At 35.7% G+C, this 27883-nt stretch overlaps 1 long non-coding RNA gene across 2 annotated transcripts in view; it reads right to left on the bottom strand.

Annotated features, from left to right (window-relative positions):
• Window positions 1–15616: 15616 nt before the first annotated feature.
• Window positions 15617–27883, bottom strand: part of LOC101684149 — a 41739-nt gene continuing 29472 nt past the window's right edge. Inside the window, exons 7-9 of one of the 2 annotated variants that reach the window (XR_201307.3) lie at window positions 18292–18420; window positions 17411–17448; window positions 15617–16693 (exon numbers count right to left, since the gene is read on the bottom strand). This is a non-coding gene — a long non-coding RNA (uncharacterized LOC101684149). The remainder of the gene's footprint in view (window positions 16694–17410; window positions 17449–18291; window positions 18421–27883) is intronic. The other variant, XR_006603870.1, reaches the window with a different exon arrangement.

Here is a 27883-nt window from a genome sequence, read left to right as displayed (position 1 = left end):
ATTAACTTCATAGGGGAAATCCTTTCATATTGTGTGTATATATGTATGTATGCATGTATACACAAGTATATATATACACATGTTAATATCTATATACACATATACACACATGTGTATGTTCTGTCTGTGTTATATATATATCATATACAATATGTGCATGTGTGTTTTACATATATCAAATTATCCTTAATTATCACTTTTTAGATCTTACAAATTCACATCATACTTTCAAGATCTTACAATCATATATATCAGTTATACCTCAATAAAACTAATGAAAATTTAGTTAGATTTTTAAGCAGTATCAAAGATTTTTTAAGCAGTAGGAACTGATACAACTAAGCCCTTATATTTCCATAGACAACAGAGAGAGCATTTCCTTTGCATCACAAAAAAACCTGCAGACAAACCTAAAGTGGTATCAGGTTGGCCCTCTCCCTTCCCTGGATAAGTTCAAGAGTTAGCCAAGTCCCAATACATACTTAGAAGGGAGGCCCAAAGAATAATCCTGTTCTTATTTCGCAAATTTAGACATGTTCAATGCACATCAACCATTATTTTTAAATACAGACATCCCTGACTTATGTTGGTTTGACTTAATGATTTTTTTTTACTTTATGTTGCTTAAAAGTTGTATATACTCAGTAGAACTAAACTTTGAATTTTGAATTTTAATCTATTCCAGGGATAGTGACATACAATATGATACTCTCTTGTGATTCTAGGCAGAGGCATCAAGTAGCAGCTCCTAGTCAGCCAGGGGATCATTAGAGTAAACAACTGATAAACTTATAATCACTCTATACCTATACAACCATTCTGTTTTTCACTTTCATTAATCAACATATTACATGAAAGTCAATATTTTACTATACAATAGGCTTTGTGTTAGATTATTTTGCCTAGTTGAGGATAATAGAAATGTTCTGAGCATGTTTAAAGTAAGGTAGATTAAGCTATGATGTTTGGTATGTTGGGTGTATTAAATGTATTTTCAACGTATGAGACGTTTATCTGTAAACCATTTTATTCTCAGAGTTAATATCTACATGTCCATGTATCAGAAAAAAAAATCACTAAATCTAATGTTCTTTTCTTTCAACATTGTCAAACATGAGATTTTCAAATTACTCAAAAATGATTTGTCTCTCTGAATCACACTTTCATTCTTTTATTGTTAGATTCTCTCATTATTTATGACGTCTCTCACTCATTTTATCATGAATTTATTTCCCCAACTTTAATGAAATTCTTACTTTCAGGTATTGCAACATAATAGAAAAAAAGTCCCTGTCAAGTAGGAGCTCATGTGTGTGTATATCTATATCTATATCTAATCTATATATGTGTCTCTGTGTGTGTATGTGTGTAAATATAAATAATGTATAATTAATGTGTAAAGCCAGGCATAAAATGAATCAAAATTGGTGTGTGCATTGAAAATGATATAAACAAAACACTTAAGTGCTGGAAGTAGGGAGACAAAGCAAATAGGATTCAATGAATGCAGCTATTTACATTAAGGCATAAGGACCAATCCTGAGACACTTCAGATATGGGTGCCATTCAACAATGGTCTCATCCTAAATTTACCATTTTATTAATGGATCCATTCAGATGCTCTCTCCAAACCAGCATTTTCTCCACTAATGGAAGGGAGGTATGGGTGTGGGTATCCAGGCTGGACAAAACATTTCTAGACTTGGGGCTCCTGCAGGCTCAGTCAGTACAGCATATGACTCTTGTTAATCTCAGAGTCATGAGTTCAAGCCCCATGGTGAGTATACAAATATTACTAAACCGTTAGGGAATGACAATGTACAATATTATTATGAATGAAGATAACCATGAATCGATGACACAATTTAACAAGGCATTGGTTGGATCTATCACTCCTCCAAATTGAACCAATAGTAGTACTTTTCTGAAGTTACTGAAGGTCAGGAATTCTAAAGGTAATGTAGTCATAAAATATCTTAAACTTATTCGGAACTGCTGAAAAGCCCTAAGAAAAGCAAGGAGTACAGATCTTATTGACCTATTGTTTCATTGTGTTTCTGGAATTCAACACTTTCTGACAACTTGGTCAGCCCTTACTGAAAGGGCAATTTTCATCTCTTCATAGTCTCCACAAAGGTGATTCTTCTTACTTTTCTGGACTTTCCAACCTAAGAGTAACAAGAAAGGCCCATGTACAATTCCTACCTTTCCTTGTTGTCTCTTCTAGACTACCATTTAAAACACCTACATATAATCCCCATCCATCATTAGTTAGTAGACTTTTCTTCAGCACTCCTTGAATCCTAATACTAAATAAATAAACTGGGTCACATAAATGGTTATAACTAACATTCTCTTCAGGGGAATACCCATACTTAGCATGGTAGAATGGCATACAGATACACAAAAGAATAATTTTTGTAAGTTAGAAAATTCAAAGACAGCAATATTAATACATTTTAGGGACACTAAATGGTCTCACTAAAGTCAGTCATATAAATTGTTTATATTGTTCGTTTCCATGACTGACTGTCCTTAGTGACCATATTATATACCTTAATGTATTATCATTAAATTGACCTGTCATGTCCACAGTCTCTCCTCAAGAACAACTCTTCTCTTTCAAGATGATTTTTTTTTTTTTGCAAGGTAATTTTAAAAGTAGAAAAGTGTATAATACATAGAAAATAAATGTATTCTCAGGGACAGATTACAAATAAAAAGATAAATGCTACAAAACATGTTCATTCTATCTAGAAGAAAAAGTTTATAATCCATAATTCCACCAAAAGTCTACCATCCAAAAGTCTGCCATACCAAGCAAGCAGGGAAGTAAACAAGGATGGCATTTTACTCCACCATAATTATCAATGGGAATTTATAACTCAACCCATAATTTTCAGCATAAAAAGTCTAATCCAGGAGATACTCAATTTTCCTATACTATAATCTAGATTTGCAATTTCCAACACAGCACGCCTAAAGAATCTAAGATTTCCTCAGTCATGGCCAAAATATTCCCTAAAAAATATTCTCAAGAAGCTGCCTCATACTGGGTCTTGATAAATTTAACTTTCCTAGCCCTTTAAATGAATAATTCATCAAAATCTCATTCATTTGGGACGCCTGGGTGGCTCAGTTGTTTGGACAACTGCTTTCGGCTCAGGTCATGATCCCGGAGTCCCGGGATCGAGTCCCGCATCAGGCTCCTAATTCCACGGGGAGTCTGCTTCTCCCTCTGACCTTCTCCTCACTCATGCTCTCTCTCACTGTCTCTCTCTCAAATAAATAAATAAAATCTTTAAAAAAAATCTCATTCATCCACACATTAAATAAGAAGTTAGTCAACACAATTACAAAATTACATTATCTGCTACATACTAGGCTCTGTAAGGTAACAGAAAGTTAAATATGAATAGGAAAACATCCCTGTCAAGAGGAGCTCATTATTTCTAGTCTGCTAAGACACTTAAACAAACCCAAATCTGGCAACTGAAATGTTAGAGGCATGATATAAATTAAATGGTGGTAATTCAGACCAGTCAGATAAAAATTTCCAAGGTCATTCCTGAGACGTTAGGGAATGACAATGTATAGTAAATTTCTGAAAAGTATTCCAGATTCAATTAAGAAAGATCACTTTCCATATTCTTATCTTCTCCTTGACCTTAGAGGTGTCATTTATATTTACTACCCTACAGAACTAGTATTTAAAATGTACTTTCAGCACACTTTAACCTTGTCCGTATAGCTCTTTCTGTCAAAATTCTTCCTTCTATACATTTTGTCTTGCTTCACTCACTTGATTCCTAGCATCATCCTTTCTTCATGACTTTTTCATTTGTACATGATTAGGCTGTTGGTTTTTCTTTTCCTTGTCTCCTCACCTGCTCCTTTCCTCAAAAGCCTTTGCTTAACATATCACAAAAAACAGATCTCCAGAACTACAAAGCAGTTTGGCCATAATGAAATATTCTACTGTGTTCAATAGATGTAGAATCGGATCAATACAAGTGGGAACTCAATGGATAAAGTTGCACAAAGATTATTTTTTTTTATTTTTAAATTTTATTTTTTGGTGTTCCAAAATTCATTATTAATGAACAACGTTTATTACTGGAAGACTGAGTAGTTGTAATGAAGACAACCAATTATATCCTGTATGCATATAATGTGTAATACTGAAGAGGATCTCAAATTGTACAACTGAGATTATCTTCATTTTATTATGATTCATGCAAGAAAGTCAGAAGACATCAGCATGTTTCTATGCCAGGTTGACACTGCTAACAATATTATAAAGCAAATTGTGGACTCCGATGGCTCCTTTGATTAAAAGCAGTACCTATCTTCCCCTACCACACAGGACTTTAACTTAAAGTCAATGACATTCTCTTTATTTGAAAATTAAATATGCCTTTCAATGCCATATGAAGGGCAACTGCTATCTCATTTTTTTAATGCATTCATTTCCCTTCAGGAACAATGAAATCCTTTGAATTTCACACAGTGACTCAAGCCATACTTGACAATCTCTTTTAATAAATTCTCATTTACTCAATACATATCGAATTCTAGTGGTGGCACAGTCTTTTTTTTTAATTAATTTTTTATTTTTTATAAACATATATTTTTATCCCCAGGGGTACAGGTGTGTGAATCACCAGGTTTACACACTTCACAGCACTCACCAAAGCACACACCCTCCCCAATGTCCACAATCCCACCCCCTTCTCCCAAATCCCCTCCCCCCACCAACCCTCCTGAATGTTTATAGCAGCAATGTCCACAATAGCCAAACTATGGAAAGAACCTAGATGTTCATCAACAGATGAATGGATCAAGAAGATGTGGTATATATACACAATGGAATACTATGCAGCCATCAAAAGAAATGAAATCTTGCCATTTTCGACAACATGGATGGAACTAGAGCATATCATGCTTATCGAAATAAGTCAGGCAGAGAAAGACAACTATCATATGATCTCCCTGATATGAGGAAGTGGTGGTGCAACATGGAGGCTTAAGTGGGTAGGAGAAGAATAAATGAAACAAGATGGGATTGGGAGGGAGACAAACCATAAGTGACTCTTAATCTCACAAAACAAACTGTGGTGGCACAGTCTTAGGGTGAATATATTCCTACTCCTACCTATACACCATTTATACGTGTCAGCCTTTCAAATTCCCATAAATAAGAGCCTGTACTGATTCATTCAATGTAGTAACTCAGTCCCCAGCCTATACCCTGTGCCCTTGCCTAAGCCCTATTTCTACATTAAAAGTCAAAACCTTAACCCATGGGTATCATATGAATATAAAACTGGCAAAACAGATCTCTTTCTTACCATGCATTTTGAGAAAATCAACTCTGCCTAGCATAGTAAATGGTATTCCCATTTACACATTTAGTGAGGCGTGATCACAACTATCTTATTTAAATCCCATTCTTGTTTCACCCAAGACCATTCAATACTTTATCAAGTAGGAATGACAATACTTTCAAAATGCATAAAAAATCACATTATTTCTAAATATTTTCTTTTTTTTTTTTCTAAATATTTTCATATCATCAACCTAGTACAACACCTTTCATATGACTTCTGAAATAACCATGTGCCTTGCCTTCTTATTTCAAGTTTTGATATATCGTTATTATTTTATTCACAGTAATCTTTATCTTACATAATTTGTTTATATAAAACAGAAAACTTAAGGATGGTAGAAGTCAAAATTTGGAAATTTAAAACAAATGAAAGTAGTTGGCATGGAAATTGTGAATAAAATACAACCATTGAACAGAACAGTAATTCATGCCCCAACACTCTATGAAAACATGCTACCTTAGGAAATGTTGAATGTATCCAGCAAGGCGGACATTCAGAATGGAAAAGAGATAAAGAGCTTCCAAGACCAGCAAAGTTTAAAAGATTATGTGACCACCAAGCCAGCACTATAAGAAATATTAAGGGGGATTCAAAAAAAATAAGAAAGAACCCAAGAGTCACACAGAACAGAAATTTACAGAGACAGTCTACAGAAACAAGGACTTCACAGGAAACATGATGACAATAAAAACTTTTCTTTAATAATCACTCTCAGTGTGAACAGCCTAAATGCTCCCATAAAAATGCTGAGATGTTGCAGACTGGACAAAATGACAGGACCCATCCATATGCTGTCTACAAGACACATTTGGAACCTAAAGATACATCCAGACTTAAAGTGAAGGGATGGAGAACTATCTTTTATGCCAAACAGCCTCAAAAGAAAGCTGCAGTAGCGATTCTCATATCAGATAAATTAGATTTAAAGCTAAAGACTGTAGTCAGAGATATATAAGGACATTACATTGTTCTTATAGGGTCTATCCACAAAGATCTAACAAGTAATTATTTATACCCCCAACATGGGAGCAGCCAACTGCTAATACATAACACAACTACATAACCCAACTGCTAATCAAAATGAAGAGTCATATTGATATGAATACATTAACTGTAGGGAATCTTAACGAGCCACTCTCAGCGGTAGACAGGTCATCAAAGCAGAAAATCAACAAAGGAAAAATAGCTTTGAATGACCCACTGGACCAGATGGACCTCATAGATATTTAAAGAACAACTAAAACAACCAAATATTCATTCTTCTCAAGCACACATGGAACGTTCTCCAGAATAGACCACATACTGGGTCATGAATCGGGGCTCAACTCATACCAAAAGACTTGAGATTATTCCCTGCATATTCTCAGACCACAATGCTTTGAAACTAGAATTCAACCACAAGAAAATGTTTGGGAGGAATTCAAACACCTGGAAGCTAAAGACCACCCTGCTTAAGAATGTTCACATCAACCAGGAAATCAAAGAACTTAAATAATTCATGGAATCCAATGAGAATGAAGACACATTGGTCCAAAACCTATGGGTATGGTAAAGGCAGTCCTAAGCGGGAAATACATAGCCATCCAAGCCTCACTCAAAAAAACTGAAAAATCCCAAATACACAAACTCTCTTTACACCTCAAAGAACTGGAAAATCAACAACAAACTAAACCAATCCCATGCACAAAAAGGGACATAATTAAGATTAGAGCAGAGATCAAGGAGTTAAAAACCAGAGATAAAGTGAACACATCAATAAAACTACAGGCTTTTTCTCTGAAAGAATTAATAAGGCCAATAAACCACTGGCAAAACTAATCCAAAAGAAAAGAAAGAGTACCCAAATTAATAAAATTATGAATGAGAAGAGAGAGATGAAAATTAATACCCAGGAAATAGAAACAATCGTCAGAAATTATTATCAACAGTTATATGCCAATAAGTTAAGGAACCTAGAAGAAATGGATGCATTCCTGGAAACATATAAACTTTCAAGTCTGAAACTGGAAGAAATGATATGAATAGACCAATATCTACTAACGAGATTGAAGCGTTGATCAAAAAACTCCCCAAAAACAAGTGTCTAGAACCTGATGGACAACCTGGGGAATTCTACCAAACATTCAAAGAAGAAATAATGCCTATTCTACTGAAGATGTTTCAAAAAAAAGAGAAGGAAAACTTCCAGACTCTTTCTATGAAGCCAGCAATACCATGATCCCAAAACCAGACAAAGAACCTGTCAAAAAGGAGAATTTCAGACCAATATCCCTGATGAATATGAATGCCAGGATTCTCAACGAGATCCTAGCTAACATGATTTAACAGTATATTGAAAAGATTATACACCATGACCAGGTGGATTTATCCCTGGGTTGCAAGGGTGGTTCAACATTTGCAAATCAATCAATGTGACAGAACAAATAAATAAGAGAAGAGAGAAGAAACACATGGTCCTCTCAATTGATGTAGAAAAAGCATTTGACAAAATATAGTTATCCTTTCCTGATTAAAACTCTTCAGAGTATAGGTATAAAGGGAACAATCCTCAGCTTCATAAAATCATCTATGAAAAACCCACAGCAAGTATCACTCTCAATGAGGAAAAGCTGAGAGCCTTACCATTGAGAGTAGGAACACAACAAGGATGCCCATTCTCATCACTGTTGTTCAACATAAGAAGTCCTAGCAACAGCAATCAGACAACAAGAAGAAATAAAGGTTTTCAAATTGTCAAAGAAGTCAACCTTCTCTCTTTGCAGATGAAATGATACCTTATGTGGAAAACCAAAAGACTCCACCCCCAAATTACTAGAACTCATAGAGCAATTCTTTAATGTGGCAGGACAGAAAATCAGGGCACAGAAATCATTTATTTTCTTATACACTAACAATGAAAGTATAGAAAGGGAAATTATCGATTCCATTTACTATAGCACAAAGAACCATAATACAACTTGGACTAAACTTAACCAAAGAGGTAAGGATGAGTACTCGAGGAACTGCAGAACACTCATGAAAGAAACTGAAGAAGACACAAAAAGATGGAAAAACATTCCATGCTCAGGGATCGGAAGAATAAACATTGTTAAAATGTCTATAGTAGAGATCACGCGGAGTGAAAAAAGTCAAGCAGAGAGAGTCAAGTATCATATGGTTTCACTTATTTTTGGAGCATAACAAATAGCATGGAGGACATGGGGAGTTAGAGAGGAGAAGGGAGTTGGGGGAAATTGGAAGGGGGAGGTGAACCACGAGAGACTATGGACTATGAAAAATAATCTGAGGGGTTTGAAGTGGTAGTGGGTGGGAGGTTGAGGGAACCAGCTGGGTATTAGAGAGGGCACGGATTGCATGGAACACTGGGTGTGGTGCAAAAATAATGAATACTGTTAGGCTGAAAATTTTTTTTTTTTAAGATTTTATTTATTTATTTGACAGAGAGAAATCACAAGTAGTTGGAGAGGCAGGCAGAGAGAGAGAGGAGGAAGCAGGCTCCCTGCCAAGCAGAGAGCCCCATGTGGGACTCGATCTGAGGACCCTGAGATCATGACCCGAGCCGAAGGCAGCGACTTAACCCACTGAGCCACCCAGGCGCCCCATGTTAGGCTGAAAATTAAAAAAAAAAAAAAATGTCTATAATACCCAGAGCAATCTATACTTTCTTTTTTTTTTTTTTTTTAAAGATTTTATTTATTTATTTGACAGACAGAGATCACAAGTAGGCAGAGAGGCAGGCAGAGAGAGAGGAGGAAGCAGGCTCCCTGCTGAGCAGAGAGCCCGATGTGGGACTCGATCCCAGGAACCTGAGATCATGACCTGAGCCGAAGGCAGCGGCTTAACCCACTGAGCCACCCAGGCGCCCCAATCTATACTTTCAATGCCATCCTGATCCAAATTCCACCGGCATTTTTGCTGGCATGTTTGCTGGAACAAACAATCCTAAAATTTGTATGGAACCAGAAGACTCCAAATCTCTACAGAAATGTTGAAAAAGAAAAACAAAGCTGGGGTATCATGCTGCCTAAATACAAACTTTATTACAAAGCTATAATTATCAAGACAGCATGGTACTGACACAAAAACAGACAAATAGACCAGCAGAACAGAGTAGAGAGTCCAGATATGGACCCTCAAATCTATAGTCAAATATGTCTTCAACAAAGCAGGGGGAAAATATCCAGTGGAAACAAAGACAGTCTCTTCAATAAATGGCGCTGGGAAAATTGGACAGCTATGTACAGAAGAATGAAACTTGACCATTCTCTTAGATCATACACAAAGATAAACTTGAAATGGATGAAAGACTTCAACATGAGACAGGAATCCATCAAAATCCTAGAGAACATAGGCAGTAGCCTCTTGGACATTGACCTCACCAACTTCTTTCAAGACGTCTCCAAAGGCAAAAGAAACAAAAGCAAAAATCAAGATAAAAAGCTTCTGCACAGCAAAGGAAACAGTCAACAAAACCAAGAAGCAACCCATGGAATGGGAGAAGATATTCACAGGTAACACTACAAAGGGCTGATATCCAAGATCTATAAAGAACTCCTCAAACTCAACACCCAAAAACCAGAAAACCATGCCAAAAAACAGGAAGAAGACATGAACAGACATTCTCCAATGAAGACACACAAATGGCTAACAAACACAGGAAAAAATGTTCATCATCATTAGCCATCAGGGAAATTCAAATCGAAACCATATGAGATACCACCTTACACCAGTTACAATGACCAAAATTAACAGGACAGGACACAACAAATGTTGGAGAGGATTTGAGGAAAGGGGAGCACTCTTACACTATTTGTGGGAATGCAAGCTGGTGCAACCACTTTGGAAAACAGTGTGGAAATTCCTCAAGAAATTAAAAATAGAACTACCCTATGACCCTGCAATTGCACTACTGGGTATTTACCTCAAAGATACAGATGTAGTGAAAAGAAGGGCCATCTGTACCTCAATGTTCATAGCAGCAACAGCCACAATAGCCAAACTGTGGAAAGAACCAAGATGCCCTTCACCAGATGAATGGAAACAGAAGTCGTCCATATATACAATGAAATACTACTCAGCTATCAGAAATGATGAATATCCAACACTTGCATCAACATGGATGGGACTAGAGAGGATTGTGCTGAGTGACATAAGTCAAGCAGAGGAAGTCGATTATCATAGGGTTTCACTTACTTGTGAAACATGAGGAATAACATGGATAACATTAGGAGAAGGAAAGGAAAAGTGAGTTGGGGGAAATCGGGAGTGGGGAGAGGAACCATGAAAGACTGTGGACTCTGAGAAACAAACTGAGGGTTTTGGAGAGGAGGTAAGTGGGGGGTTTGGGTGAGCTTATTGGTGGGCATTAAAGAAGGTACATATTGCATGGGGCACTGGGTATTGTACATAAACAGTTAATCTTGGAACACTGAAAAATTAATCAATTAATTTTAAAAATGCTAAATGAGAAATTATGGGATGGAAGATTTCTTTGGTCTATAATTTTTGAAGATAAAGTATCAAATTTAGAATTTACTTTGTGTAAATTTAAATCAAGAGTATATGTGACCGGGACGCCTGGGTGGCTCAGTTGGTTAAGCAGCTGCCTTCGGCTCAGGTCATGATCCCAGCGTCCTGGGATCGAGTCCCACATCGGGCTCCTTGCTCCGCGGGGAGCCTGCTTCTCCCTCTGACTCTGCCTTCCACTCTGTCTGCCTGTGCTCGCTCTCGCTCGCTCTCTCTCTGACAAATAAATAAATAAAATCTTTTAAAAAAAAAAAAAGAGTATATGTGACCATTACATAATCTCATATGATGAACTATGTAGAAAAATATAAAGCAAATTATTATTTCACACTGTCAAAACTGTAGTATTTTTAACCAATTGCACAGTTTTTCCTTGGAACTAACTGCACTTTCTATCCTATTAAACTAATTACCAGAAAAGCCACAGGCCTGGACTTTTGTGCAAACAATTTATCAAAGTAACAAAACTCAAGAGACATAAGGAGAGAAGAGTAGCTACTGCTACTTTCTAGTCACTTCACATTCCTCCCTCTGGGTGGAAAAGGCTTCACCCTGTTCGGAGACTTTATAGTAATCACTAGGCCTCTCTTTAAGGGGAATTCATTGTTCTGAGGCCAACCATGTGTTTACTCTCATTTGCATTCTTATTTCAAATTCATAGGCTGCTACCTTGAAAATGCCTTGTTAGATGAAAAGACCCAGCTACATTGCCCCCTTGCACTCTACTCCAGGGTAAGGACATATGGATTCCAATTAGGACTGAAATTTGAGAGGCTGAGTTTTCTTTGGTACTACTCTACTACTACTCTACTCTTCCTGCATTAAAAAGTTTTTGGCAGCACAGTTTCTTTCTTTTTTTTTAAGATTTTATTTTTTATGACAGAGAGATCACAAGTAGGCAGAGAGGCAGGAAGAGAGAGAGGTGGAAGCAGGCTCCCTGCTGAGCAGAGAGCCGAATTCAGGGCTAGATCCCAGGACCCTGGGATCATGACTGAGTTGAAGGCAGAGGTTTAACCCACTGAGCCACCCAGGCGCCCCCGCAGCACAGTTTCTATTATCATCTCAGAGAATAATTAAATAGTAACATGCTCTCCTGTTGTGATCGATTTATTTTTTAAAACTCACTACACATCATGGAAATTATAAGGGTTTGCTAGATTGAGGCTCAATTTATGACTCTGGTAGTAAAACTGCTCTTAATCACAGCAATACCAAAACAATAATCTGATACATTGGCCTTATAAAAGAGAGGAGAATATGTTTTAGCCAGGCAGATTTCAAATTTTCTAAGATATACTTATGCTATATATGAAAGTAGCAATATTTATATTAATACAGTAACAATACTCTTGGGACACTGGTTGCCTCCTATACTGTTTTTCCTGTTACATGAGAAATTTCTTCACTGGTTATTTATTTAACAATTTGCATATTCATTTAGTTGATATTTCACACGTTTTCAATCATTAATTTTCGCCTTCTGTTTTCTCCTTTATGTATTTTATGAGACCATTTGCTGAGCCTCTGCTAACAAGCTTGTCACTAAAGACAGTACACAGTTTGATATGGGATGTGGGGAGTATTCAGATTCCATTTTGATCCAAAGCCTTGGACCATATCCATGCCTCTATAAATATATTGCATTTAGTTTACAATTTATAACTTGGTATGATGTTTCTACTCATATCAGAGGACCTGCACTTCAGCAACACCAAGCCTGCCTTTGAAAATCATATTCATATGACTAAAAACATTTCATTAAATCAACCAAGTCATTTTTGGAAACTTAAAACATCTTTATTCTGGAAACCTTCCTTTAAATAGCATGAAATTTATGATTGTGAGTAGACTTCTTAAAATTCTCCTGTCACAGACAGCACAGAACAGAATTTAGGGATATACAGGTTTTAGCAAACATAACCACTGCATTGTCTGTATCATCTGCACAGACACCACTACAGAGGGATGGGGAAATAATGAGTTATAACATGAATAATAAAAGCTCAGAAAGCTGAGGGTACATCTTCAAATAGCACCTCAAATAAAGTTCATTCACCATCAATCTCAGACTCCGTAAAAGGTTATGGCAACTTAAAAAAAAATGACAACAAAGGAGAAAAACTATTGATTTACATCTACACAGAATATCAGATGCATCTGAACCAACTCTACTGCCCTGCCTCACAGTCAGTTCAAATTAAAAACAAAAACAAAAACAAAAAACACTGTTGAACACCCTGCCAATAATGATACTACCATCACATTTCCTTGATGGAACTTATTGCTAAAAACCATGCTCTTCTCAGGCACCTGGGTGGTGCAACTGGTGAAGTGTCTGCATTCAGCTCAGGTCATGATCCTCAGGTCCAGGGATGGAGCCAGCATCAGGTTCCCCCTACTCTGCAGGAAGCCTGCTTATCCTTCTCCCTCTGCCTGCCACTCCCCCTGCTCATTATCTCTCTGTCAAATAAATAAAAACTTTCAACAACAAAACAGTAATATACTCTTCTCTGTGATGTGAATGCATTTCATTAACCATGCCTAAAAAAAGTTCTACCTACCACCTGCATTTCAGACCATAGTTTAGAGATGAGCTTCACCAAATCCTTTAATTAACTCATTCCCTTCTTTGTCCTGTAGATCACAATCTCATTTTTTCACTACATATTTTCAATAAACATTTTGTTGAAAATTTCCCACAAGCCATTACACACAAATTCCTCCTGTGAGAATAAGATACACAACCAATAAAAGATTTTGAAAAATCACCAATGATTCTACCTAAGAATCACTGTAACTGTTAAAACTACTAGCATAAAAGTTTGATGATAAATAGGAAATTTACATAGATTCCCTACAGAATATTCACTAATTACAAAGGAATGTTAACTGTAAAGTGGATAAATCTAGTGGACATCAACTGAAAAAAGTGATCAAAATTAATGTCATTAATAACAGGAAAAGAGGTATAATTTTCCACCTGTTGTGAATCACTGAATTGGACAGACAGAAGTATGAAATATGCTTGACAAAATTGTAGAACATAAACCTATTTAGGAGGAAACAAAAAAATTCAAATTTGAGGGATCTATTAAAAAACTATTAGCCAATACTTTTTAAAGAATATTGATGTCATCAAAACACAAAAATGAATGAGAAACTGCTCTAGATTAAGTGAGACTAAAGAAACATGACACTTGATTGAACACAATATAGAATCTTTTTTCCAGGTCCTGAAGGATGAAAGAAATTGTCATAAAGAACAGTACTAGAACTGGTGAAATCTAATAGCAGACTATATATTACTGTAATATGTTGGTACTATTAATAAATTTCCTGATTTAAAAAAACTGTACCAGAGTTAAGAGGATTTGCAGGCTCTCAGAAAGTCGATTCTGAGACATTTTAGGATATAATTACATAAAATCTCTACCTTACTTACGAATACTTAATAAAGTAAGAATAACATAAGGTGGGAGAGAGAGAGAAGAGACAGAAAAAAAGAGGGAAGGAGGAAGAGCAGGGAAGTAAGAAAATAAAGAACAAACAATGTAGAAAGAAAGTTTGGGTAAGAGCATCTGAAAGAGATCTCTATGATTCTTGCAACTCTAAATCTAAAATTATTTCAAACTTAAAAAGTATAAAAAAAATACTACTGGTATAAGGTATGCTTAAGACAGTATGCTTATGTACTGGGGATCCTGGGTGGCCAGTCGTTTAAATGTCTGCCTTCAGCTCAGGTCATGATCCCAGCATCCTGGGATCTAGCCCTGTGTCAAGCTCCCTGTATAGTTGGGTGCATGCTTTTCCCTTGGCCTGTCACTTCCCCTTCTTGTGCACTCTCTCTTAAAAAAAAGAAGCTTATATACCTCCAAGAACCCCTCCACCAAGAAAAGGTCAATGGTTTCTACCTCTAAACAAACAGGATGACTCTTGTGATTGGAGGAAATGTGTACTATTTTTATTTCTTTCTTAAATAAAAACCATAACATTTATGGTCTTTATTTTAATCCATGGCCGGTTACTGTTTAAGAATTAAGTTAAAAATATGATTTTCACCTATTAGATTGGTTGAAAACTTAATAGATTGATAATATATATCCTATATAAGTTTTTATGAAAATTACCACAGCCACTACACCATAGCTATGTGCTGGCAATGTCACAGTATCTACTTAAATTAAAAGTAAGCAGAGCTGATGATTCCACAATGCCACAATTAGAAATCTATCTTACAGAAATGGAAGCCCAAGTGTTTTAATATTATATATACATATATATGTACATATATATATATAATTATATACATTAAAACATTTTATGTAGCAGCAAAAATAATGGTTTAATCTGCATTTCCCAAGATAGAAAAATGGATAAACCCATTATATCTACTTTATAACCAATGAAATGTTTGTAGGTATGCTTAGAAATATGTCTACAATATATTAAAGAAAAAATATAATTGCAAAACCATAATGACATCATATTTATAAAATATGTTCCAGATAAACTTCTATATAAGCTTAGAAATGTTATAAACCACTAACACAACTGATTAACTCGACACACTTAAGAAATAGGAATCATGAGAGACTATGGACTCTGAAAAACAATCTGAGGGGTTTGAAGTGGCGGGGGGGTGGGAGGTTGGGGTACCGGGTGGTGGGTATTATAGAGGGCACGGATTGCATGGAGCACTGGGTGTGGTGAAAAAATAATGAATACTGTTATGCTGAAAATAAATAAATTAATTAAAAAAATAACTCCAAAAAAAAAGAACAAGTAGGAATGAAAGAGGATGAATGACCACATTTTGTTCTAAATTGCTTAATAACCAATTCATCCCTTATGGCCCTGATTCAATGTACTAGGGATCAAACTTGTCTATTGAGACAGGCTGGGCAATGCACTTAGTAGTTCTCTGATGACAGTGTAGTTTATGCTCCAGAAAACTCAGTTAAAACTTCCAAAAAACACAACCATTTATATTAAGCCCATTTAGGTTAAACAGAAAACAAATGAAAATCAGAATAATGTGAATGAAAGTAAAATATCTTCATGGCTTGGGTTTTTTGGTCCAGTTCCAGTGATGGCAATAAAATGATAGAACTGTGTGTTCTACAGTCTCGATCTTCCTTACATAGCTGGAATTGTGATAGCATCTGAGTCTTAAATTAGGGTGCTAAGGAAAACATCAACTATAATCAGGCTCAGATCCTGTTCTAGAGGGAGACCTAGTAGGTGCCATAAAAAGTCAAACTATAAATGGTCTATTTCCATGTAACACAAATGTTTTAAAAGGATCTATTGTGGGGACCTCTCTAAAAACTGTGGGCTCATGATTCAAATGAGAAATAAAGTATTTTACAAATAGTATCCAAACTGGCCTATGGCAGGCTTGTGACAAAGCCTGGTTAGAATGCTTTAGTGTGACCAAGATGTCCATGGGATTGCACTAATTATATTTACTACACACAAATCTTATTCCCGCTTCTAATGGAAAACATAGAGGGGGAAAAAATCAATGAGGTAAACAACAATAGAGGAAAGCGTAAGATATATTCAGAGAACAAAAAAGTACTTAACATTCTGGGCAATTACTTGCCAAAAAGAAGATCACTTCTATTCCTGGTGGTACATATATAAAACTTGTGCCTTTTGAGATATAAAGATGCAATGAGCTTCCAAAAGTGGACATAATGACAGGAAATAGGTGATGCTGTGCATGGTACCACTGCAGAAAGTATTGATGGTCCTCTTGTACATATGTTCAACACCTGGGATAGTGCAGAGGGTTGATTACAAATGGAAATAAACAAGTTATCACAAAGCCATGCATCAGGACAGAAGGATATCACCCTTCCAGTCAAGTATTCTACTGTATCCATGAAAAACAATTCCTATGAGCCAGATACTAAGTATCTTCCAACTACAAAAACCAGATATATTACAGTAGGAAAAACAACAAAAACATAATTTTACTTCCTCAGCCCATTTACTGTGATTTAAGTACCAATATTGTATTCCAAATTATTTTCATGTCATTTACACACCCATACATCCATTCTTTGAACAACCATTTCTAGTGTTAACTTCACAGTGTTAATTCATATACCAGTCAAAAGTTAAAAAATAAAAGATAATGGTACAAGAAAATACTAATAATCTGCCCTGTAAATTTCATAGGAATCTTTCCAAAAACCAAACCCCATTATCACAGTACCCACATTATCTATTCTTCCTGCTTTCCCAGAAGTTTATTGTGCTGCTTTTGATAGCTTTAACTAGAAGAAAACTTCTACATCCTTAAGTGTTGCTTACATACAATTGAGAACACTAAAACTTTAAGTTAAACTATAACCTCAAAATAATCATGTAGGTCCTATGAGGTTTGATGAAAAAGAAATTTACTGTCAAATAACTCAAAAACTTAACTATCAATATAGCCAAAAAAGATCTCTTAAAGATCAGAATATACACCTCAGTGTCCTTACCTGTAGACAGTTTCTTTGATCCTTGCTTATGAAACATGCTAGAAAACGAAAGGAAAGGAATAAGGAAAAAGGGAAGGGGAAGGGAAAAGGGAAAGAAGAAAGAAGGGAAAGGGAAGGTTAGAAAAGGAAAGGAAAGGGGAGGAGGAAGGAAGGAAGAAAGGGGAGGAAGGAAGGCGGGCAGGCATGGAATGAAGAAAGAACAGAGAAAGGGAGGAAGGAGGGGAAAGAGAGAGAGAAGCTTGAAAATAATTGAAAAATATCTTCATTCATCAAATGAAAGGGTGTTAAGGATATAACTTCTTAACATTAATAATAGAATAGAATGTTCCTCAACTCCTGTCTATCTACCTTACCTAAACACTGATAATATTACCAATACACTAAATTATTCATCTGGAAAAGTATTTTAGCTTTTTGCTATCATTAAGACCCACATTATTTGCAGCAAATTGTACTTCCTAATGGCTTTCCTTTCTAGTGCCATTTTATCCTCTTTTCACTTTATTCCTCACCTGCCTGACTTCCTTGTCTCCATTTATCCATCCATCACTAATGCATGTACTTCAAAACATGTAATATTTAAATGAATTTAACATTTACTGAGTGTACCGACAGAGATTATAGTCTCTGCACAACATCACATTTTATGATGAGTATATTAAAAGTAGTAAATCAAAATCTACACAATCTATGTATCAACACTGCATCAAAATTTAATGCCTTTTTAAATCTATTCCATTCCATATAATTGGCAATCACTCCACAATTTGATAAACCTATGATTTTCTGGAATTTATATATGGTTTGGAACCTTAAAATATTACCAATTTATTCTACATCAAAAAACAAACAAATAATACACCAGTGTTAGTGATTCTTACCAGTACTTTTGAAGAACGAAGTCCACAGAAATGAGAAATAAGTACAAGAATTTGGATTGATATAGAAATGTCAGATATTGAAGCATCTAAAATGTCTCAGTTCTTAAGCTGGTAACACCTCAGTTAAAACTGTGGAAAATATGGGAAAATTGTCATATACCATGATCAACATAAAATACTGATGGTAAAGTTGACTCTTGGATCAATCTCTTAAGAGTCCCCCAATTATTAAAATATAAAATGGAATCATAGAAAACAACTCTCATATTTTCACTATAGTTGGTTTTAGGTTTCTTTTTGTTTTGTTTGGTACTTTAAAAATACGACTATCACAATACTTTGAGAGCGCAATCACTAAATTTTTGTAAAAAATTGTAAAAAACAAATTAGCCTATATCCCTCAACAGTTGCTCCATTTTTTAATCCAAATTTAGATACGTCATTTTATGATATTAGTCTATTCTTCCAGTAACAAAATTCCTATACCATCCCTTCTTGAATTAAACCATCCATGCATCCGTATATCTATTAATCCACACTGAAAGAATCAATGATATTATCACACTCACACAAACCATTTATGTATGCATTGATCCTTACATTCATCATTAATGTAGCCAGCCATATGTGCACCTATGAATCTAAACACCCATTTATTTGCAGATGATGCCTGCATCCAACAATCCATTCTAGAAACCACTTAGATTCTAACATCTATGTATCTAAACAACTATACCTTCACTGAACATTAAGTCCACCAATCCATATATACCTCCGTCTTTCTGAAACATTAATTCTTTATTCTTGCATTAACAATCCACTTAATATTCTAGTTTTGATTCATTCTTTTAGTCATTCAATTCTGCACTGATTCATCCATTGCTGTACCCTCAGTTACATAAAGCATTAGTTCATTATATCTACTTTCACAGCTGACTTTTAAAGTATCCCATCTTACATTCCTTCATCCACTAATTTTTATTTTATTTGTGTATTTATTTGATAGAGACACAGTGAGAGAGGGAACACAAGCAGGGGGAGTAGGAGAGGGAGAAGCGGGCTTCCTGCTGAGCAGGGAGACTGATGCAAGGCTCAATCCCAGGACCCTAAAGATCATGACCTGAGCTGAGGGCAGAGCCTTTAACCCACTGAGCCACCTAGGTGTCCCTAGATATTATTTATTTGACAGAGAGAGATCACAAATAGGCAGAGAGGTAGGTAGAGAGAGAGGAGGAGGCATGCTCCCTTTACGAGCCTGATGTGGAACTCAATCCAAGGACCCTGAGATCATGACCTGAGCCAAAGGCAGAGGCTTAACCCACTGAGCCACCCAGGCACCCCCCATGACATAATCTAAGTTTTACTACCTAAGGAACGAAAAAATGCATGAGTGTTTAAGACTTAAAATGAATTTTAGGCACAACTCTCTATAAATAGAAAAGTTCTGTACCTCCCTTGGAGGATATTTCCTACATTGCTTTCTTAAAGGCTCTTTCTCTCTGACAAATAAAATCTTTAAAAAAATGAATACTTTAAAAAAAAAAGGAAGTTCCTATGTCTATTTATCAAGAGTAGGATAAGTGAGATCTAACACGCACATCAGTAGAAATCACCTCGGGATAAGAGCGCACAACTGAGAAATACTGGACTTTGAGCTAGATGAATCAATGAGAAGGACACACAATTTTACGTGTAAATACAAAGTAAACTCATTATCTGAAGTCTGAGAGGTGTCCTATAGTAGATATTACTATTGATTCATGTTCTTTCTACTCTCCCTTTGAAGACATGGGAGAAATAGTTTGTAAATCCTCTAAGTTTACAGACGTGTATATGATTGATTTTACCCAAAACAAAATCTAAAATATTATTTCTCAAGTTATGTAATTTTCCAAACATCTCCAAGTGACAATAAACTCTTATGTTGTGATCATAGTGACATGAGAGAATCATGGTCTTTCTGGTATTTGGCCTATCAGTGACTGTTATTGAACCCAGGACACCTAGCAAATTCTTGTTGCAACAGTCTTTAAGAATACATCCTCGTAATTTAACATAACCGAAATTTATGAATTAACCTTGCCTGAATCAGTCTACCCATATATTCTTTCAGGGATATATCCATCAAATCATTCATCGTTATAACCATCTATTCATCTGTTCATTTCACATTATCAGTGTATATCCACATGTTTCTTATCCATACTCCCTTTCCACTCTCACATCAGAACTGAGAGTAGTAAATAGGTCCTAAATTATTTGCTTAAAATGTGCATCAAATCAGTCTGACCACAGGATTAACCTCAAATGACATCTCTACTTTATAATCTTTGCAAAGTTATGATAAGAACTGGGTGCTGTATATAAGTGTTCAATCACTATATAGTATACCTGAAATTAGTATTACACTGTATGTTAGCTGGAACTTAAATAAAAATCAAAATCAGGGGGCGCCTGGGTGGCTCAGTGGGTTAAGCCGCTGCCTTTGGCTCAGGTCATGATCTCAGAGTCCTGGGATCGAGCCCCGTATCGGGCTCTCTGCTCGGCAGGGAGCCTGTTTCCTCCTCTCTCTCTCTCTGCCTGCTTCTCTGCCTACTTGTGATCTCTCTGTCAAATAAATAAATAAAATCTTTAAAAAAATTGAAATCAGTAAAAATAAAATAAAATGAAATTTTTCCATAGAACCTCAGTTACCTCTATTATGACTTTGCAGTATTGGCCAAATGCTTCAAGAGCTACTGTGAATCATTATGAGGGATTGGGGTAAATGAGAGTGGGAGATGAAGCAAGAGAAACTGGATGCTGAGAAACAAACTGAGGGTTTTGGAGGAGAAGAGGGTGGAGGGAATGGTTGAGCCTGGTGGTGAGTATTGAGGAGGGCACATTTGAATAGAGCACTGGGTGTGAGGCATCAACAATGAATCTTAGAACACTGAAAAAAATAAGATAAAATTAAAGTGTTTAAAAAAATCATTCTGAGGGAAAACAAAAGGAGAGAAGAGCTCAGGATTTTGGAAATATTCATTATCCCCAGTACCAAAAAAAAAATGCTGTCTTTATATTTATACTTTTTTTTTATCTTCAGCATATTTCTTTTAAAGAAATACCAAATCTTTTCTTTAGAATATTAACAAAACCACCAATCACTTGAATTGTTACCTAAATCAAAATGTATCCAATCCTTTTATTTCTAACTTATTCCATCATAACAGCATTTATTTTGTAGGACATTGAATATAAGAATTAGCTATTCATAAAATTCTGTAAATAGAATTTACAAATTCTATTTAATTCTTACAAAAGACCTGAACTGTTTTCAGATACTACCCAGGCAACAGAAACAAAGAACATTCACATAGTTGTGATGATAAAAATCATTGTTTTGGACTACCTGCATGGCTTGGTTGGTTAAGTGGCTGTCTTTGGCTTGGGTCATGATCCCAGAGTCCCTGGATGGAGCTCTGAGTCAAGCTCCTGAATAAACCTTGGAGTCTCCTCCTCCCTCTGTCCTTCCCTCCCTACTCCCTCCCACACAAGTGCACACACTCTCTCTCAAATAAATAAGTAAAATCTTTCTTATAAGCCATCATTTTGTAATCATCACTTCCTACATCCCGACACTTGTATCTTATTTATACTTATATCCCAAAAATTATTCCATAGTACCTTATATGTGCTTACCAATCAATTTTAAGATTACATATTACTACAAGATGTATAATGAATTTGCCACAAATTAAATAAATTCACTAAATACTCAATCCCTATCCATGTAAGTTTTACGTTCTACACTACCACCATCATATGGTTTTACCAGATTCCCCTCCCTTCAGCTTGCTGAAAGAGAATGTTGTCAAATATCTGGACTTACTGGAAATCTAATAGCTGAGACATTTATTATATCCTGTTTGTATTGTTAATTATAATTATACTTAGTATAAACAAATCCAAGGATACTTCCATATCAATTTTTACTCCTTCCATGACTATTTAGTCATAGGTGCCTGGGCTGCTCAACCCCAGCATCACGGGATTGAGTCCCACATTGGGCTCCCAGCTCTGCAGGGAATCTGCTTCTCCTTCTGACCTTCTACCCTCTCATGCTTTCACTCTTCCCCACTCTCTCTCAAATAAATACATAAAATATTAAAAAAAAAATAAATGAGTTGTCCTTAGATTTTTTTGGTAGTTTTCTACCCTATATTAGGATCTATCTGTATTAGAAGATTTCAGCATTCTTATATTACATATCCTTTCTTAATTATCATTTGGTGTTTGCTTTGCCTATTATGTTATTTTAACATTATGAAATTCATCACTTCTTTTATTAACAATTCTAGAATTTTAATAATAAGGATTTAAATATCCTTCACTCCTAGGTTAAGAAAATCAGCATGTTCTGTAATTCTGTAATTTCCTCAGTTTAATTTAAACCTCTGAGTCACATAAAATCCATCCTGCTCTATACTGGAAGAAATGCATCAAACTTCATTTTTCTGTATTTGGCTAACAACTCCCTCCAGTGATGGCAGGTAATAATATTGCACTTTCTATGTCCTAATGAACCTGTAAAGTTCTTGATTTTCTGTACTATTGCATTACTGTGCATTCATGTGTAATACATTTCTTCTTTTTGATGTTCAATCTTAAGATAAACTTGGTGGCAGTTATCACTGCCAATTTTAAGACCTCAACTCTCAATATTCTATCATTTGCAGTAATAGATATAAGGAACAGATCTATTGAGAACAAGATTCTTCTGTGACATATTTATTGCAGATATAAATATCTGGGGGCCGCTGGGTGGCTCAAGGGGTTGAAGCCTTTGCCTTCGGCTCAGGTCATGATCTCGAGGTCCTGGGATCGAGCCTGCATCTGGCTCTCTGCTTAGCAGGGATCCTGCTTCCTCCTCTCTCTCTCTCTCTCTCTCTGCTTGCCTCCCTGCCTACTTATGATCTCTGTCTCTCAAATAAAGAAAATCTTTAAAAATAAATGAATAAATAAATATCCAAATCACTCTAGAGGAAACAGACAGCCTGTATATTTATATGTTCTTATAAATATTATGCTATCCTTAGCCTAGAAGAGCCTTTTATTTGAAATACAGACCTATTCCAAATTTCCTTAATACCTCTGTCTTCTGTTTCACCTTAATATCAATAAATATTGCTTAAATGATTACCAGACATGTGATTATTTAATAGAGCAGAAGATGAAAAGAAAACAATAATCGAAGAAATCATACTGTTAACTTTTTTAGAAGCTAACAAGGTCATTATTATTTTACTCATATGTGCAATTTAAGAAAAAAAAAGGAGGGGATAAACAGAAAAAAAAATGTCTTAAACCTAGAGAATAGTTTGTTACCAGAGGGATGGTGGGTAGGAGGATGGTGAAATAGCTGAAGGCAAATAAGAGGACACTTATTGGGATGAGCAATGAGTAATATATAGAATTACTGAATCACCATATTGTACACCTGAAACTGGTATAATACTGCATGTTAACTACACTTGAATAAAAAATTACACTTAGGGGCGCCTGGGTGGCTCAGTGGTTTGGGCTGCTGCCTTCGGCTCGGGTCATGATCTCAGGGTCCTGGGATCGAGCCCCGCATCAGGCTCTCTGCTCCGCAGGAAGCCTGCTTCTCTCTCTCTCTCTCTCTCTCTCTCTGCCTGCCTCTCTGCCTACTTGTGATCTATGTCTGTCAAATAAATAAATAAAATAAAAAAAAAATTATACTTAAAAGCTAACCAAAGGCAACTTATGAATACACCTGAAAATTTTTTACTTTCCCCTATTCATCACTTATCTGCATTAGAAATTGTTTCCCATGAAGAAATGACTAGGTCTCCTGAACTTTTTCCTAATCAAAACCTTTCATGCATTTTCTATCCATGAAGACCAGATATGTGAGATGAAAAGCACATTCAGTATAGAATATTATGTGACTTGTACTCTGAAAGAAATCTGAGAAGGTGCTATCAACCATAACTAGAAGAAATTAAACAGTACTTTCTGGGTGCCACTTGATAAAACATATGGACCACAGAACAACACAAAATGACAAAATAAGATCCTCTACTATCCTTAAGAACTAGTTTTCAGAAAATAATTCAATAAATTGCCACTGCAAAAATGGTATTGGATTAACTAACAGCCAACACATTTACTTGATTCTCATACATTTTATTAATTTTTATTTGCTAATGCCCTCCCTCTTCTTAAACATATGAAAATATTCATGCAACCTACAATCTTCCAGTAACATATGATGTATTGACCTTTATACTGAGTTTATGATGAACGTTGCCTACAATCTTTAAGAACATAAAACTAGGGGTGCCTGGGTGGCTCAGTGGGTTAAAGCCTCTACCTTCACTCAGGTCATGATCCCAGAGTACTGGGATCGAGCCCCATATCAGGCTCTCTGCTCAGCAGGGAGCCTGCTTCCCTTCCTCTCTCTGCCTGCCTTTCTCCCTACTTGTGATCTCTGTCAAATGCATAAATAAAAAATCTTTAAGGAGTTAATACTTATTCTTCTCAAACTATTCAAAAAAAAATAGAAAAGAAGCAAAACTGCCAAATTCCTTCTCCATGGACAGCATCATCCTGGTAACAAAACTAGACAAAGACCCCACTAAAAAAGAGAACTACAGGCCAATTACCCTGATGAACATGAATGCAAAAATTCTCAATAAAACAGTAGCAAAACAAACCCAACAATAAATTAAAAAAAAACAATCATTCACCACAATCACATGGGATATATCCTTGGGATGCAATGTTGGTCCAAAATTTATAAATTAATCAAACTGATAAATCTACACTGACAAAACAGAAGAACCATATTATCATTTCAACAGATGTAGAAAAATGATTTGACCAAGTAAAACATCCATTCATGCTAAAAAAAGAACCTTCAACAAAGTAGGTTTAGAGGAAACATACCTCAATATAATAAAAGCTATACAGGAAAAACCCAAAGCTAATACCTTCGTCAGTAAAAACAACTTTTCTTCTACAGTCAGGAACTAGAGAGGGTTACTCACTGTCACATGTTATTTACCATAGTACTAGAAGTCCTAGCAACAGCAAACAACCAAAAGGAATCCAAAGTGGAAAGAAAGGCAAATACTTTTCACTCTTTGCAGATGACTTGATACTCTATATTGAAAACTCAATTGACACCACCAAAAACCTGCTAGAACTGATGCAAACTCAAATAGTCGAGTCACAGTATACAAAAATCAAAGTACAGAAATCTGTTGCTTTTCTCTATGAGATTAATGAAGCAGTAACCCTAGAGAAATTAAGAAATCAATCCCATTTAGAACTTCACCAAAAGACCACATAACTAGAAATAAAGCTAACCAAAGAGGTGAGAGACTATTCACAGAAAACTATAATATATTGATGAAAGAAACTGATGAAAACATAAAGAAATGGAAAATCATTCAATACTCATGGATTGGAAGAACAAATATTGTTAAAATGCATACAGTATCCAAAGCAATGTACTCACTTACTGCCATCCCTATCAAAATACCACTCATATTAGAGCATGTTGGTGGCTCGATGGGGTAAGCCTCTGCCTTTGGCTCAGGTCATGATCTCAGGGTCCTGGGATTGAGTCCCGCATCAGGCTCTCTGCTCAGCTTGGGAGCCTGCTTCTCCTTCTCTCTCTGCGTACTTCTGATCTCTCTCTCTCTTTCTATCAAATAAATAAGAAATCTTTAAAAAAATAATACTACCTGTATTTTTCACAGAGCTAGAATAAACATCGTATAATTTGTATCAAAGCACAAAAGACCCTGAATTGACAAAGCAACTTTGCAAAAAGAAAGCAAAGCTGGAGGCATCACAATTCTACATCTCAGGTTACACTGCAAAGCTCTAGTAATCAAAAGGTTGTGGTGTTAGACAAAAATGGACACATAGAAAAGTGGAACTAAAAAGAAAATAAACCCACAGCTATATGATTAATTAATCAACAAAGCAGGAAATAATATCCAATGGCAAAAAAAGTCTCTTCAATAAATATAATGGGGGAAACCATAGACAGCAACACACAAAAGAATGAAACTGGACAACTTTCTTACATTGTACACAAAAATAAATTCAAAATGGATGAAATCCCTTAATGTGAGATCTCAAACAATAAAAATTCTAGAGAACACAGGCAATAAATCTGCTGATATCAGCTGAAGCAACTGTTTTTCTAGGCAAGTCTCCTGAGGCAAGGGAAACAAAAGAAAGAATAAACTAACATTAAAATAAACACATTAAAACACATTTAAATAAACACATTAAAATAAAACAACACATTAAAATAAAAAGCTTCTCAGGTGCCTATGGGGCTCAATTGGTTAAGCCTCCAACTACTAATTTTGCCTTAAGTCATGGTCTCAGGGACATCAGATCTGTGCTGAGCATGGACCCTGCTTAAGATTCTCTCTCTCACCCTCTCCATTTCCCTTCCACTCACTCTAACTCTCCTGCTCTAAAAACAATAAAATATAAAAAAATAGAAAGCTTCCATACAGTAAAGGAAATAATCATCAAACTAATGAGCAACATAACGAATGGAAAAAGATATTTGCAAATGACACATCTGATGAAGAATTCATTACTCTAAATATATAGTCATATAACTAAACACTCAAAAATCATAATAAATAGCAAATATATGAACAGACATTTCTCTAAAAAAGAATACAGATGGCCAAAGAACACATGAAAAGATGCTTTTCACTCATCATCAGGATAATGCAAATCAAAATTACAATAATGCATCACTTCAAAGGGGTCACAATGGCTAAAATAAACAACAAAAGAAGCAGCAGGGTTGGGGAAGATATGGGGAAAACAGAATATTCTTGCCCTTTTGGTGAAATGCAAAGTGGTGCAGACACTCTGGAAAACAGTATGAAGATTCCTCAAGAAGTTAAAAAATAGGGGTCCTTGGGAGGCTCAGTTGTTAAGCATCTGCCTTTGGCTCAGGTCATGATCCCAGGGTACTGAATTGGGCTTCCTGCTCAGTGGGAAGTCTGCTTCTCCCTCTCTGACTCCCCCTGCTTATGTTCCCTTTCTGGAAGGCTGTCTGTCATATAAATGAAATACAAAAAAAAAAATTTAAATTAAAAAAATAGAACTACCTTATGACCTATGAATCACATACTGTAAATGTACCTAAATATTACAAAATCACTAACTAAAAGTAGTACATCCACCCCTAAGTTTATTGCAGCATTATTTACAACAGGCAGGTTATGTAAGCAGCCATGTGTCCACTGACTGATGAATGGATACTTAACTAGTTTGTGTTTATATCATATATATGACAGAAAGTTACTAAGTTATAAAAAATAATCAAACTGTCATTTGCAACCACACAGATTGAGGTTGAGAGTACTGTATTAAGTGAAATAAGTCAGTCATAAAAAGACAAATACCATATTCTTTCGCTCGTAGGTGGCAGGTGGAATTTAAGAAACAAACTAGCAAACAGAAGAAAGAGAGAAACCAAAACTCTTAACTCTAGAGAAAAAAAAAACCCAATGGTTATTATAAATGATGTGGGGGGGATAGG

Source organism: Mustela putorius, unplaced genomic scaffold, assembly GCF_011764305.1.
Source record: "Mustela putorius furo isolate JIRA1106 unplaced genomic scaffold, ASM1176430v1.1 tig00003972_pilon_pilon_pilon, whole genome shotgun sequence".
NCBI lineage: Eukaryota > Metazoa > Chordata > Mammalia > Carnivora > Mustelidae > Mustela > Mustela putorius.
Note: the sequence above shows the minus strand (reverse complement) of the source record. Positions and strands in the feature narration are given on the sequence as shown.